Source organism: Pteronotus mesoamericanus, unplaced genomic scaffold (genome assembly GCF_021234165.1).
Source record: "Pteronotus mesoamericanus isolate MK-2021 breed Mesoamerican mustached bat unplaced genomic scaffold, CSHL_Meso_final contig_73, whole genome shotgun sequence".
Lineage (NCBI taxonomy): Eukaryota > Metazoa > Chordata > Mammalia > Chiroptera > Mormoopidae > Pteronotus > Pteronotus mesoamericanus.
Genome location: NW_026555245.1, coordinates 32,896,999 through 32,912,051, shown reverse-complemented (window position 1 = coordinate 32,912,051; position 15,053 = coordinate 32,896,999). Strand labels below are relative to the sequence as shown.

General features: G+C 37.8%; 1 protein-coding gene across 1 annotated transcript in view; it reads right to left on the bottom strand.

Annotated features, from left to right (window-relative positions):
- The window catches only part of ADAMTSL1 (ADAMTS like 1), an 890,629-nt gene that overhangs the window by 307,654 nt on the left and 567,922 nt on the right, over positions 1-15,053 (bottom strand). The window lies entirely within an intron of this gene.

Below are 15,053 nucleotides of genomic sequence, written 5' to 3'. Positions count from 1 at the left end.
TTGAGAAGGACAGGTATGTGATCTTTCAAGGTCTTGGAAAACAAAGCAAATATCCTGGTTATTACAGATGGACTGTCTCATATCATCTGAGAGGTCATATGACTATTTGGTCCTCAGAATGAATATATTTGAGAAAGTAACCACTTTGAAGTATATTTTCTGATTAAAGTTAAATGAGAAAGAATCCAGCTTGAAGTAGACCTGATTGACATTAGTTGGGAGAGTAACCACCTTGAAATATATTTTCTGAAAGATGTCTAATGGTCCATGAGTTTCCCCACATTGTAATATCATTTTTATCTCCTTGTGACTTAAATGGAACTTAGTAAAATCAGAGGATTAGTTGATAGCATAAGCATCTCTGTTGATGAAAGTATTTTAGCCAACAGCAGCAAAAGAGTTGTGATGATTTCATTCAAAAAGTTTTTGTGGGGCTGTTCAAAAGTTTTTTATTTAAACTTAGGCTGCATGGTATCTAGAATTAAACATGGGGAACAAAAAAGAAAACAGCATTTATACGTGAATTTCATTAGCTTAAGGCAGCACGGCGGAGGGGAACGGTATGGATGTCCTTCTCGGATGGGAGTGTGGCCGCACCACAGTGGGGCTCCCTGAGCCCCGGTTTCCTATGTCTAGAGCAGAGGCAATAACAACACCTAGTTCTCAAGGCATTTCATTGTGAGAATTTCCTGACCTTTTGTAGGCCAAATACTGACACAAGAAACATAGTACATGGTAGATACTACTATTTAACGAAGCCACTGAATAGAAAGAGTTGGAGAATAAGGAGATTTTTTGAATTTGAATTTTAAATAGTGTTGGCAGAGACCAGTGGAGAACAAGAATGTTTTAAATATACATTTTATAAAGGGCATTTTGAAACATAAAACTGTAACTAACATGGTTATTATCTAATAAATGATAAACTTCAGTGAAAGCAGATATGATGTAACTTTAAAAAGGTAAATATTGCCTATCCCTTGTACAGGATTTTTCATAGGTCTATTTTTTTTCCACCATGTGTTCAGATTAAGAGGTACTACATAGGATATCCACTTGTGGAAAGGCTTTTATTATAGTTTTTACCTCAAATAAAAAAATTAACATATGGTCTTCAGCAATTATTGGTTACTACATACCACTTTTGAGAGTTCTGATACACAAATTTTCTTTCTCTGAAAAATCCCTTCACATTTAAATAAACATTATGAGAATAGCATTACTCTATTTTATAAAATGGAATTCCTGACACTTTTATTGAACTTTAGTGGTACATAAGTAGCATATAAGGCTCTAATATTTGGGGAAGCATAAATTTTCTTGACAAGATGGGATATAAAAAATTAAATACTTATTTAGAATGAACACAAATAGATCCCAAATACAATATAAACTCTCAAAGGCATTTTATTGTATTTTGTAAGTTCTCAGAGTTAATACATAGTACTAAAAGAAAAGAAAAATTTCTATAACATAGATATTAGCACCCTGCAAGGTTATATGATTTTGAAGATTGTCAGGAAAAGTAAAATTAAAATTCATTACTTATTAATTTCTTAAAGAATAAGCTACATATTAAAATGTTTAAAAGATAAATATGTATTATACTTTGTTGTGATATTTGTTTGTCATAATAAGTAAACCAAAAACCATAGCCTACAAAACCATGCTATAAATCACGAAACAGGTAAATTGTGTGACAGGCAATGCAACTACCTGAACTTAAATGTTTTAACACTAGCTCCTTTCAAACCATGTGTTCCAAGATAAAAGTACAACAAACTGACTTAACATTAAGTCTTTGGATTTATGTTCCAAAAATAAGAATGCAGCTTTCCTAGGTGACAAATCCTACCAGTCTCTGCCTAGACCTCACTTACTAGCTTCTGTCCTAAAATAACCCTGTGACTAACCACAGCCCCCCTACCCTATCCATCTTCTTCCCTAAATTCCCCCGTCTGAAACGCTGCAGAGACTGTTAAGGTGCTGCTCCCCCTTGTTTAGCAAGTTTAGTAAAACCAGCTTCACACAGTCAGCAAGTTTCCCTGGTGGCCATTGCACAGAGAGCTTCCACAGTGAACTGCAAGTTTAATTAATAATGTTTAAATAACAAGTATTCAATTGCGTATTACCTTTCATCCCAAGAGTCACTTCATTGCTCAGTAGCACACAACAAATATTGAAGTGGACTCAATAAAACATAATACTGAACAAATTGTACAGAGTGGTTTCAGACCCCTCTCTTAATTATCTTTACCTTCTTTGTTTATAAATATAAGTGAACTAACTACAGGGAATTCCAGGGTTAGGCTGGATCACCTCTACATTAAAGTAATATGGATGACATATAATTAAGAGATGTCTTAGTATGCATCAGAGATAATTTTCTTCATTTATCCAATTCAAAGAAAACAGTGTCAATTACATTTTTAACTTGATGTTACATCACCTTAGTGCAGACATACTCCCACAGAGTCTCTTATGAGTCCTTTCTGTTCAACAAAATATGATGACTCTTCCTATCTTTACTAAAATTCATGAGACTCAAGGGTAAAATTAGTAAAAAATGAAGTTAAAATACTTGAATTTTTAGGTTTTCTTTTCTGTGACAAAAGCGGGAAACTTATTTAGACACATCACAGAGAACAAGAAGCAGACAGATTGTTTCTGCTCAGGATTCACCTGTATCTATTAGTTATAAGAACACCTGTTATAGGTTTTATGAGTTTCCACAACTGGAGATATATCTCTGAGAATAATTTTTGTGAATACTTAATTACTACTGTCTTTTCTTCCACCCATATTTTTCTAGGGGTGGGAAACTATATTTTGTTAATTTGAGAATCTACTTAAAACCTGGAGTTCAGAGTTAGAAACTGAACTTGAACCTTTTTAATATCTGAGTTTATTTGTACTTGGCAAAATGCAACTTCCTGTTTTAAGAAAAAGGACTTAAGAGGACTTATAAAACAGGTTTAGAAAGCTTCTTGGACATCAAATGGCTCTTACAAAATAATATTTTGATGATTTAAGTGTAAATGAATTAGAAACATATGAATCAAACTTCCCTTAAAATACATGTTTAAAAATTAAGGAAAGAAGGATTTGGCAAAAGTTTCTTTTTGTTGAATCCAAAACATCTCAAGCATAGTTCAAGACACTCACTGAACTCCTGATGCATCTGGGATCACCTGGCTGCAGGGGTAGAAACTCAAGCAAAGTCATTGTAGATTCTTGTCCAATATGCATCATAATCATAATTACAGCAGAAAAACTCCTACTTGTATAGAGAGTCACCATGTACAAAGTTTTTAATTATAATTTGGTCCTTGAAATCATTATGCTTCCTGATCTTCCTAAAAGTCATATTTAGAAACTGATGTCCTAACTGCTTTGAAGAGTATTTTGCATCTTGTCCTGGCCATCATCTTCGAAATGTCAGCTTTTGGAGAGGTGCTTTATGATACCATAGGCCACCCATTCTGACTAAAAGAGGTGGTATCCCCTAGGGTATACCGAATATGGAATGAACCAAACACATCCCCCCCACCACGGCCCACCCTTCACAAGAGCCTGGCAGAAAACATGCTGTGGGAAGGATGCACCAGACTAGAGACATCCAAATTCCAGCCTCTCATACATCCCCAGATACACCACCCAGCAGAAACAGAGTAGGAGAGAGCGAAATAATGTTTATTGAACTGTTTATTTCCAACTTACAGTTATAGCTCTGTAGATTGAACAACTCTGTGTCAGGCTATGAGCTAGGACTTTTTTTCACTCTGAAAAAATATATTTTATTTAAAATAGATGATCCCATGACTTACTGTATTTAGCCATTTAATACAATATAATATTTTTATCTCCAATTTTCAAGAACTTAATCCTACCCGTGTCAGAGTTTCTTTAAAAACACAAAAATAAAATCTGACCTTTTATATGCTCTTATTATAATTCATAAAGTCTGTGGAGTCCTGCCATATATGAATCCAATTCAAAATATTTTCTGGTTAATCAACTAGCCAGTGGGAAAGATAAGATGGATCCCAGATGTCCCCTGATGATGACAGGTGGATCAGATTACACTGTGGGACAAAAGGGGACTCACTGGGTGAAATGTAGAAGATTATATCTCAGCAGCTGAAGTGGTAGCATTTGAAAGGCCTTTAAAATGGTTTTGAAAAAATATACAGAATATAAATTCAGGGTCAGAAGATACATTACTTTTTATTTTGCTTTTTAAAGAAGACATTCTCCTTCCTGAGGGACATCCCTCTGTTTTACCTTTACTCTTAAATATTCAGTGGCTGGCTTTTTCTGCTGATTTTGCTGTTCAATTGAAAGTATTATGAGTGCTTCGGTATAAATGTTATATTCTGATTCTATAGTTTTATTTGTAGAGTAGCTATTAATACCTGATAGTATTAAAAATAACACTGGAAATTATATATTAGGTGACCACATACAGTAACTGAAGAATCTACCCTGCTCACTGCATTTCCCTACACTGCAACTGTTCTAAATTCTTTCTCCTCTTTTCTGCCCTAATCATTCACCGGCCATAAGAGTTACTGTGCATAAAACAAAATTAGAATTATTTAGCAAGGCACCTACTCCATCCACCAGCCATCTGGACTGCCACTTTATGAGGTAAATATATTAGAAATTTATCAGCTTCTTGGTGACTTTAGAAAATTTTACTGGCTCTAAGTTTTACCCTGAAAATATTAGGAACCCCCAATGTACTGATGGCAAAACAGGAAAAGTTTGCCATAAAAGGCCCCTCTATGATACATGGCTGAAGGCATTGGCCTAAAGGTCTCAAATCTCTTAGAACACTTGAATAGATGGAGAGCTGCCTCTTTTGTATACTTTGGTCTTTATTACTTGTCTTTCTACTCCTTTTATTCAAAGTTAAGATGAAACCACTGAACTGTAAATATTCACTGATATAATTTTTGTTCTCAGAAACATAATCAATATTTGTTTCTACTTCCAACTCGGACCCTCTCTCCTCAACTCCAGATTCATATATACAACTGCTTCCTCACCATCTGGACACCTAAGACATCACAAACTCAACATGTCCAAACCTGAACCCCTGTTCCTTCACCCTCCCCCCAAATATGTTCCCTCGGCAGCCACCCCCATCACAGTCAATGCCAACTCCAATCTTTTAGGCCCCACATCTTGAAGCAGCGGTCCTCACACTTGGGCATGTGTCCCATCACCCGAGGAGCTGTTAAAAATTCAAGATTGCCAGGGCCCCACCCCCCCCGTTTCTTTTTCAGTAGCTCTAGAGGGAGATCCAAGAAGTCCCACTAGGAAAAGGTTCCCAGATGATGCCAATATTGCTGGTTCGGTGATCACACTTTGAGAACCACTGCTATAGAATGATCTGTGCCTCCTACAGTCAATGCATCAGGAAAGATTGGCTCTACATACAAAAGTATGCAGAATCTGACCACAGTCTAGTCCAAGCCGCCATCATGTCTTGCCTGCATTATTACAAGTTTCCTACCTGATCTTCCTTCTCCTGTGCTTGCCCTCCTACAGTCTTCTGTCAAAAAGCAGCCACAATAACCTTATCAGAGCACAAAGCAGATCTTGCCACCTTTCTGTGATAGCTCTGCAATGGCTCCCCACGACACTCAGATTAAAAGCCAAAATCCTCACCTCAAATAGAGGTAAAGATCTGGCTCCATTCTCCCCTATTGTCCCCCTCGTTCACTTGGCATCAGCCACACTGGATTCCCAGCTACCTCTTGAACACTCCAGGAATATGCTCTGGAACACACACACTGTGAATCCTTTCTGCTCAGAATTGTCTTTGCCCTGATTCCAAGTAGGGGACAACCTCACCTCTGTCAAGTCTTTGCTCCGTTACACCTTCTCACTGAAACGTACTTTGACTTCCCTGTGAACAACTGCAACACCCACTCCCATTACTAATTCTTTTTTATCCTCTCAGCTTTTCTTTTTTTCCATAACACTTAATCACCCTCAAGTACAACATATAATTTACTTTTTATGCATATTTTTTTTAATCTTCTGTCTTCAAGAAGGCATAAGCTCCAGGAGGACAGGCATCTTTGATCATTGGGCTTGCTCTTATATACAAGTACTCCAATAATTGTTCCTGAAAACAAAGAACTAATGCATTGAATAAATGAAAAAGAAGTCATTTTGAATGCTTTCTCTTTATGTTTTATTAACTTTGGATCCCAATGTATAGAAGAATATGCAAAGAGGCTCAAAAACAAAAAAAGAAAAGAAAATTTCCATGTGCACCTGTCTGGTGTAGCTGTGTATTGAGCTCTGGCCTGTGAACGACAGGTCTCCAGTTCAATACCCTGCCAGGTTACTTGTCTTGGTTGTGGGCCAGGTCCCCAGTTTGAGGTGTATGAGAGGCCACCACATGTTGATGTTTCTTTTCCTCTCTTTCTCCCTCCCTTCCCTCCTCTTTAAAAATAAATAAATAAATAAAATATATTTTAAAAAGTAAAAAAAAAAAAGTCGTATTTTCTTTGTACCAACTCCAGTTCTGTTTTCTTGAATCTTGCAGGAAATCTGAATCTTGACAGCTTTCTAAGGAAGAAATCTTAGAAAATCTTAATGGGGTGTCTAATTTGTTTCTTCTTTATCTAAAATACAGATTTACAAGAATACTTTTCATTTCAGACACCAGGAAAATTGAGTAGGGATTCTTGCCTACTTTCTCAATGGACAGATTGATATTTCCTCCTTCATGTAAACAAATTTTACAGACCAATATTAAGAAACATAAAATATGCCAAAATAATTTATTATTCAATAAATAGCCAGACATTTGTAAATTATATATAACACCCAGCACATGCATGCACTAGAAAGCACTAATGTTAAGGTATCAAGCTTTATCCCCCCAATTTTGGCCACCTTCTTATACTAACATCAACATCATCATCAAAAGCATTTATTTGTGCAAGACTGCTAGCTGTTATGAAAATGAAATTAAACAGACACAGCCCCTGCCCTGTCTAGACAGTGTGTGTAGACAACTCTATTATATTTCAAGAACATAATATTTAAATCTCTAACACATCACTATAAGTGCAAAGAACAAAAAATGGGGTTGATTTGGAGGGGGTGCCAGTCATTCTTGGCTCAGACATCCTCCTTTTTGACAGGATCAGTTTATACAGCATTAACCATGAAGTTGGTTGTTGGAATAGTTAGTCGCTGGGACACCTCATTTTCACATATACAAGATATATTAAAGAGTCTTTCTTTTTGTTTCCCTTTTTCCTGGTATAAAAGAGTCACAGATTTTCTTTACTGCCCTTCTCAATGGTCAATACTTTTGGAATATAACATGTTTAACGGAAATAAGTGCCCATTAAAATTAATCATTAACCATTTTAACACTTTACTATAGATCAGGTTTGTGCTCAATAAAATAACATCTTTCCAGATTTGTGACCCTGTGAAATAATATGAAATTCTCCAGTTTATTCAGCTTTGGGTGTGTTCTACTCTGTGCCTATTAAGTGAACACTGGTAACAGGTATATTAAACAGTTCCAAACCATTCCAATGTGTTTATTCAGGTTCAGACATAAGAACTTTGAAATGTATGATATAATAAATGATTAACCCCACCCTCCTTACTCGATAAGCTTGTTATCTGAAAACAAATGCTTTGCCTGGCTAGTTTTTAACATCTCCAGGCATCTGAAAGCTGGTCTGAGTAAAAACATTTAAAACACTTAGTTTAAGAGTTCATTTTGGGGGAAGGAGGTTGCTGTTATTTCAGTGCTTTTCTTTTTCTTCTCCTTTGAACAATACAGACTTTTGGAATCTAATTCCCCAGAGGTGTTTGTAGGACTGGTTGTAGTTTGTCATGTTAGACTCTTAAATTCTCCCAATTTTGAAAATATTCATTCCTTGAGGCCTTTTATTATTTTTAGTCCCGTTCTTTGAATTAGCTCCAGTTTAGCAGTATCTTTTCTTAAATCAGTATTTCTGACTTTTCACTATTTTTTGGTCTAGTCTAAAATAAATGTCTAGCCATTTCCCCAAATTAGCATGTTTAAAGCAGTAATTTGTAGTCCTTTTTAAAGCATGACATAAAATTTCATTTTATTAGTACAGAATTATGCGTTTTTTTGTTTTCATATTGCATTTACAAAAATAATTGTGGTGGAGAGTCAAGTTAGAGGCAGGACTAGTATAGGAGAAACATTTTAGCACATTATTAAACTATTACTACTGCTTAAGTCTGTTGCATAGCAAGTTCATTGTGTTTGTTTATAAGTGGGAAAGGGTAATAAAGCTTGATGCATTACAAAGAAGCAAATATGTGGACTGAAGTTGTCTCCTGGAACATGTGGTGCTCACTTACGGGAAAAATGGAAAGAGATACTGTCTAGAACAACTGAAAGGTAAATGTCAGACAATTCAGAGAAGACCCCAGCATTCTCTCTTCATCTTCTCTCCCTCTTAGTCTGTGATCCACCGTCTGATGTTGGCTGCAGGCTTTATTTACTTCTTTTTGGCCCTCTTGCATACTGACAGCTGTTTGTTGAATACGGCACTGTATCTAATTAGTGTTCCTTTTTGGAGCCATGTAATACAGTCCCATGAATGACTTGAAATACATCTGAGCACTCTTTTGGTAGGGTCTTTGTAGCACACAATATAAGGTTCACTCCAGTTAGTTCCTCCTGGCTTCTACTTGAATTTATTACCCAGGCAGTTCGCTGAAGAATGACAGTAGGACTAAAAGCACTTTCCACTGGGAGAAGGCACTAGGTCAATGGGTGAAGGAGAAAGACATCTATTCTTCAGTCAATGGAATGGAATAGAGTCTCCTCTCAGCCAGATTCCTCTCTGGGTGGGGGGACTCTAACCCTGACCACTAACACAAGTCATCCTGGCAAGATACATGATGCTTTCTTGTGGCACATTTTCCAAAGAAAGAAAACAAGGTGTTCTCAGACTATCCACAGTATCAGTGAAGATTAGCTGGGTCTTTCCCTACTGACTTTGAAATGAGGGGAAAGAGGTAGGGGGTGCCTGTGGTAAAAATGTTCAAGAGTTTAATGACCCTGCCTCTTCCTTACTTACTCACTTTTCAACTTCTGGATCAGAATTCCTATTCTAACAACCAACTTCATGGTTAATGCTATATAAACTGATCCTGTAAAAGAAGTATCCTCAGCTTTCTGGAAGCTTCATCATGGGTATGGCTGTGATACTTTCCAAAGCAAACATTAGGACTCATGCTTGATAAATTAGAGGTTACGTATGGTAACAGCAGGATAATAGTTGAAAACCAGATTATTTTAGAAAAATCTGATAGCCATGGAACCAGAACAAAGCAGCAAGTAAAACAAAGAAGCAGTGGAGGGAGTTTCTTCTTCCCGTGGGTTCAGGCAGTGGACCTGTGTGGAAGGAGACCCTCCATGAGTTTGTTGCAGAGCTTCCCTTATATAACCAGAGAAAGGAGTCCACCCTTTCTTTCACCTAGGGTTCTCTGGTTGAGCAGGACCTAGAAATTGTTTGCTATCTTTTCCCAGTTCCCTTTCTAAGTTTCCTTCCTTTCCCCTTCTCTCTTTTCCTAGGGGCCTAAAACCTACATGATATCCCCAGTCATATCTGTGCTTTCTCTTTCCATATCTCTATCCTCTTCTTTACCCTGTTCAATGGGATGGGTCCCTCACCACTTCCGCCAGCTTTTGACTTACAGCCATACATTAGACTGCTGGGTACTACTTTCAGAGAACAGTGAGAGAAGTCAACTCCTAAAAAATAAAGAAACAGGCTTCTCTAGGGCCTCAATAGTCATGCTGACCTAAAGGTGCCTGGCATTGTTATATGGTGGCTCTGCGGACAAATGGGATATGAGTTAATATAAGTGAAATGTTTAAATAAGTACTGGCACTAGTAAACACTCAATAAATGTAAGGTATTACTATTATTACCAATGCCACAGAGGGGCTAGTTGGAGTTACACCACTCTAGGGGGTTTTGGAGGAATCTGAGACTGTACTTGTTTCATCTAGCTCTGTCTTTCCCACTGCCTTGCTGCCTCTAGAACTACTTTACTTAGTTGTGTGAACATAATTTTAATTAAAGTGACTTATATGAATGTCTTAACATATGAGTCTAATCAAACAATATCATGTGCCAAATTTACTAGGTTATAAGTTTAATGGATGACAACATTCAGCTTAGTTCATATGTGCTCATACTTCTTAGTTTGTTGATCTTGGACCATGGACATATTTTAAGAACCAAAAAAGAATTAGAGAAATTTATCTTCTGACCCCTAAAAGCAAGTGTTTTCAGGTTGTCCTTTGCAACTTAAAGCACAGCCTCTGAGCAGCAGCCTCATTCTGAAGAGTGGTTTGCTCCAAAGTTGGTTTTCCCTTCTTCTAGTAAAACCTCCATTTCCTTCAGTGGGCTGCACTAGGTGAGAGGAAAGAGGAAAGAGGCAAATTGATTCAACCTATCTAGAATAAGGTTTGAATGACTGACAATGCTTTCTACTTAATCACTCTCATTAACTTTTAATTACATATGTTCAAAAACAGAGAGACACACTTGCCAAACACTAGCCAATAGTGTGACATCAGATATACTCCCTGCTTTCATGATACTTTTAACTGAAAGGGGGAAGATAGGTATTGAGGCCATTTCTTTCTAATGATTGAATTATAGGAAGAAAAGAAGACAATTCAAAATTGGAGGATAATTTTTGAACAGAAGTAACCTCACTTCCTATTCTGTCTCTCTTTAAGGCTGAATCTGAACAAAGTACACTAGTGAAGGAAAAGGGCTGCAAAAACTGTTTCTCACCCGGAGTGTCACAACGTTATATAGAACCATCTGAGGCTGTTTTCTCTCTTCTATTTGGTGTAGTGATGTACGAAATACTTCAGCAGGTGTCTGTGGGGAGCTGACCTATTTTTGCCTGTTGTACATCCTCAGTTCTCCCCAGTTCTCCCAACCCAACACACTTTACATCACAGTATTTGCCATTCCATCAATGCCTCGCTCCTCTGGCTGACATTATTCAATACGGCCTCCCTGTATCCACCTGGCTGAATCCTTAAAGCTTAAGTATCACTTCCTGCCTTCTTCTCAGACAGCTTCCTATTCTCAGCCTTCGTGAGGCAACTCCCATGAGGTACCATAGCACCCTATATATACCTTCATCCTTGGACTTACCATACTGCATAGTGTTCATGGTTTCTCTGTGTTTCCTCCATAATAAGGAAAACATGAAAGACTTAGTATAATGTAAGAGCCTAGTACAAGTCTGACACAAAATTGATGCTAAATAAATATATGTTAAGGATTATTGATAAATTAAGGGACTTTCATATGCAACAAGATGTAGGACCAAATATTTGAAAAGGGTTCCCACTACAGAATACCCAAAAATACAACATTGAAGTAAAAATAAAAATTTAAAATGATTGTTGCATGCATAGCTGAGCTGGCAAGGAAGTCTCCTCAGAGACAAAAACAATAAAAAGGCATGAATCCAGAAAGGAAATTGATAGATCTCCTAAAGGGATCTGTGGGTTCCTAGTGCTGTAGAGCTTTCCATTTTAACAGCCTATAAGATCAGAAAACATGAAGTAAAATTTATACACTGCAAGATTTGAACAAAGATTATGATCTCCTCAAAATGCCCAAACCCTAAGGCAAACCCTCCGTAAAGCAGGAAGAGATAAAAGCACTTAGCTAGTAGGAAAAGCCCCCTACCCCCCCAAAAAAAAATGGAGCCAGGAAAAAGATTAGTGGTTCCTGGAGGTGGGAGGGATGAATAGGTGGAGCACAGTGGATTTTTAAGGCAGTGGGACTATCATATTCTGTATGCTACCTTAATGGTAGATACATGTCATTATACATTTGTCAACAACCAGAGAATATGCAATACCAACAGTGAACCCTAATGTAAGCTATGGACTTTAGGTGATAATGATGTGTCAATGTAAGCTTACTGATTGTAATAAATGTGCTGCTCTGGTGGAGGAGTCAAGTATGGGGAAGGCTGTGCATGTGGTGGACAGGGAGCATATGAAAAATCTCTGTACTTTCTGCTTAATCTTGTTGTGAATCTAAAGCTGCTATAAAAAATGGAATTAATTTAAAAAGTAAAACAGGGTGATATCAACAAAATAACATCCACTCCACTTCATAGAGAAAAATAATAAGGAAATATGTCTAGCTCAGTTGGGCTATGGGTTACAGATGGTGAAAGAAATCTCCTTCACAGTTCCTAACAGGGCAGATGAGAGTTTGGGATGTAATTTACCCAATGTGAACAGTAGAAAATCTAGTTTCAAATGGTCTTGATTAGTACAGATCACCACCATGTCCCCACACAATCTTCCTCAAAAACAAATGCAAATCATCCCGGGAAGTGCACATGTAAACCTAGGCCACAAGGAACTCCCTCTTAAATTCCAATAATCATAAAAATACATAAAAATATATTGAAACGTACAAGGAAACAGGATAGAATGAAAAAGAGACAGAAAAAAACAAAATCAGCCATATATAAAATTCATCTAGTGAAGTTGTCAGACACAGAAAACGAAATAAGAAAATTAATGTGCTTAAGGGACTTTTTAAAAAGGATGTTGAAAGCATAATAAAAGAACAAGTGTGATAAGATATATTTTAAAAGAATGAAATAACACTTAGAGAATTAAAAAATACAAATGTCTTTAGGAACTAAATAGGTGGAATGAAAAGCATATTAGGTACAATGGGAGATGCAAGTTGTTAAATGGAAGAAAAAATTGAAGAAATTATTTAAAATATAGCAGAGATTCAGAATAAAATGTATAGATTATATAGAGAAAATAATTTTCCAAAAATAGTTAAAAATTCATACCCATAGAGTCAAAAAAGTCAAATGAAAATCAAACAGGATAAATAACTGATCTGTTCTACACAGATCATAGATAACTGTGGAATGCCAGTGAAAAACATAAAATCATAAAGGAGAAGACAAGAAAAATTAGAATGATTGTTCTAATTAGCTGACATCTCAATAGCAGTAATAGAAATTAGAAGTCAATGAACAGTTATCATTAAAGTGTTGAGATAAGGTAACTGTCACTCTAGGTTTTCTTTCACAGCAAAACTAACTGTTAAGAGAACCAAATACAAAAAATCAAGATGGCAGAGAAGTAAGTGAGTGGAAGTCACATTGACCTCCTTCCTGGACCAATCTGGAATTACAACTAAATTGTGGAGAAATCACCTGGAACAAACAAGAAAAATAGTGAGAAAGGAGCCTTATAACCTCGGACGGACAGAAGAATCAGCTTTAGCACAAGCTAATTGGCAAGGAGTATGGTAGAGACTTGAGAAGGCTGGCAGGGTGCCAACACATGGCAGCACCAGAAGGTTACTGAAATGGCCAGTTGGACCCCCCTAAGAAGAGCGGGGTCTAAATCATACGTGGGGATCACCAACCTACAGCACCAGAGCTCAAAAAGTACACAGACAACAGCCAGCTGCAAAAAGCTGCAGGGTGGCTCTCTGCCAGAGACAGGCGACTGGTAAAGCAAAGAGCCTTTTAAAGGGCCAATACATGCATTTTTATTTGCAGCCACTTACCCTGGTCTCTGACAAAGGTGGGGGCAGAGTGGGCTAGAGACGCCTGAGGAGACTAGGGAAGGAGGCTTTGGGGAGAGAACTCAGAGAGTAGCTGGTGGGATCCCAGTGCTGACTCCTCCCCCATATGGCAGCAGCCACGTTGCTCAGGCAGACCACTCCCCTGAGCAGCAGCAGCATGAAAGGATGTAATAATGCTACCCACAAGAGAAACTCTGCCCCATCCTGTGATGGCTAAGCCTGACTGCTGAGTACAGAATGGCAGCCACAGATAGTATATTCGTGGCTAAAGGGAGAGCAGAACGGTCTAGAGACACTTCACGAGAGAATGGAGACGGAGACTTTGATGAGAGAACTGAGAGCAGCCAGCGGGATCCTGGTGCTGACTCCTCCCCCATACGGTAGCAGCCACCTGACTCAGGCAGACCACTCCCCTGAGCGGTAGCAGCATGAGAGGACCTGATAACCCTGGCCCCAGGAGGGACTCTGCCCTGCCCTGTGCTATCTAAGCCGGACTGCTGAGTGCAGGTTGACTAGATTAACAACTGAAGGAGAGAGTCACAGACAATAGGTTCCTGGAAGTCTCAAACAGACTGACTAAGATCAGATGGGGTCATCATCTGACATCATCAGAGACAGATCTAGAAAGAAAAGACACCAGTCTCCTACCATGGAAGTTCACACCACAAAGTCAGGAAATCAAGACAGATCAATTTAAGAAGCAGAAGGAAAAAAGAAGAGTCTCACAAATAATGGGAAGACAAAGAAACATTCTCCAGTTGAAGGGAAAGGGGGAATCCCCACAAAGAGAAATAAAAGAAAAAGAGGCAAGTAAACTATCAGATATCAAGTTCAAAACAATGGTTCTTAGGAAGCTCAATGAGCTTGGTGAGTTCAGATATAATTACCAAGAACTACAGGGAAACTACAAGGAACTTACTGCAAACTATATCACGATGAAAAAGGACATAGAAACTATCAAAAAGAGGCAAGAGGAAATGAAGAATACAATTTCTGAATTGAAGAACACAGTAGAAGAAATCAAAATCAGGCTAGATGAAGCCGAGGATCGAATCAGCGAGCTGGAGGATAAGGTAGAAAAAAGCTCCCAGAAGGAGCAAGAAAATGAAAAAAGACTAAAAAATAATGAAGAGGCATTGAGGGAAATGCAGGATAACCTGAAATGTAATAATATCCGCATAATAGGGATACCAGAAGGAGAAGAGTAGGAGCAAGAAATAAAGAACCTGTTTGGAAAAGTCATGATGGAAAAATTCTCTAATTAGAGGAGAAAAAAAGTCACACAAGTCCAGGAAGCACAGAGGGTCCCATTCAAGAGGAACCCAATGAGGCCCACTCCAAGACACATCATCATTAAAATGGCAAATATCAAAGACAGAGAATACGAAAGGTAGTAAGGGAGAAACAGGT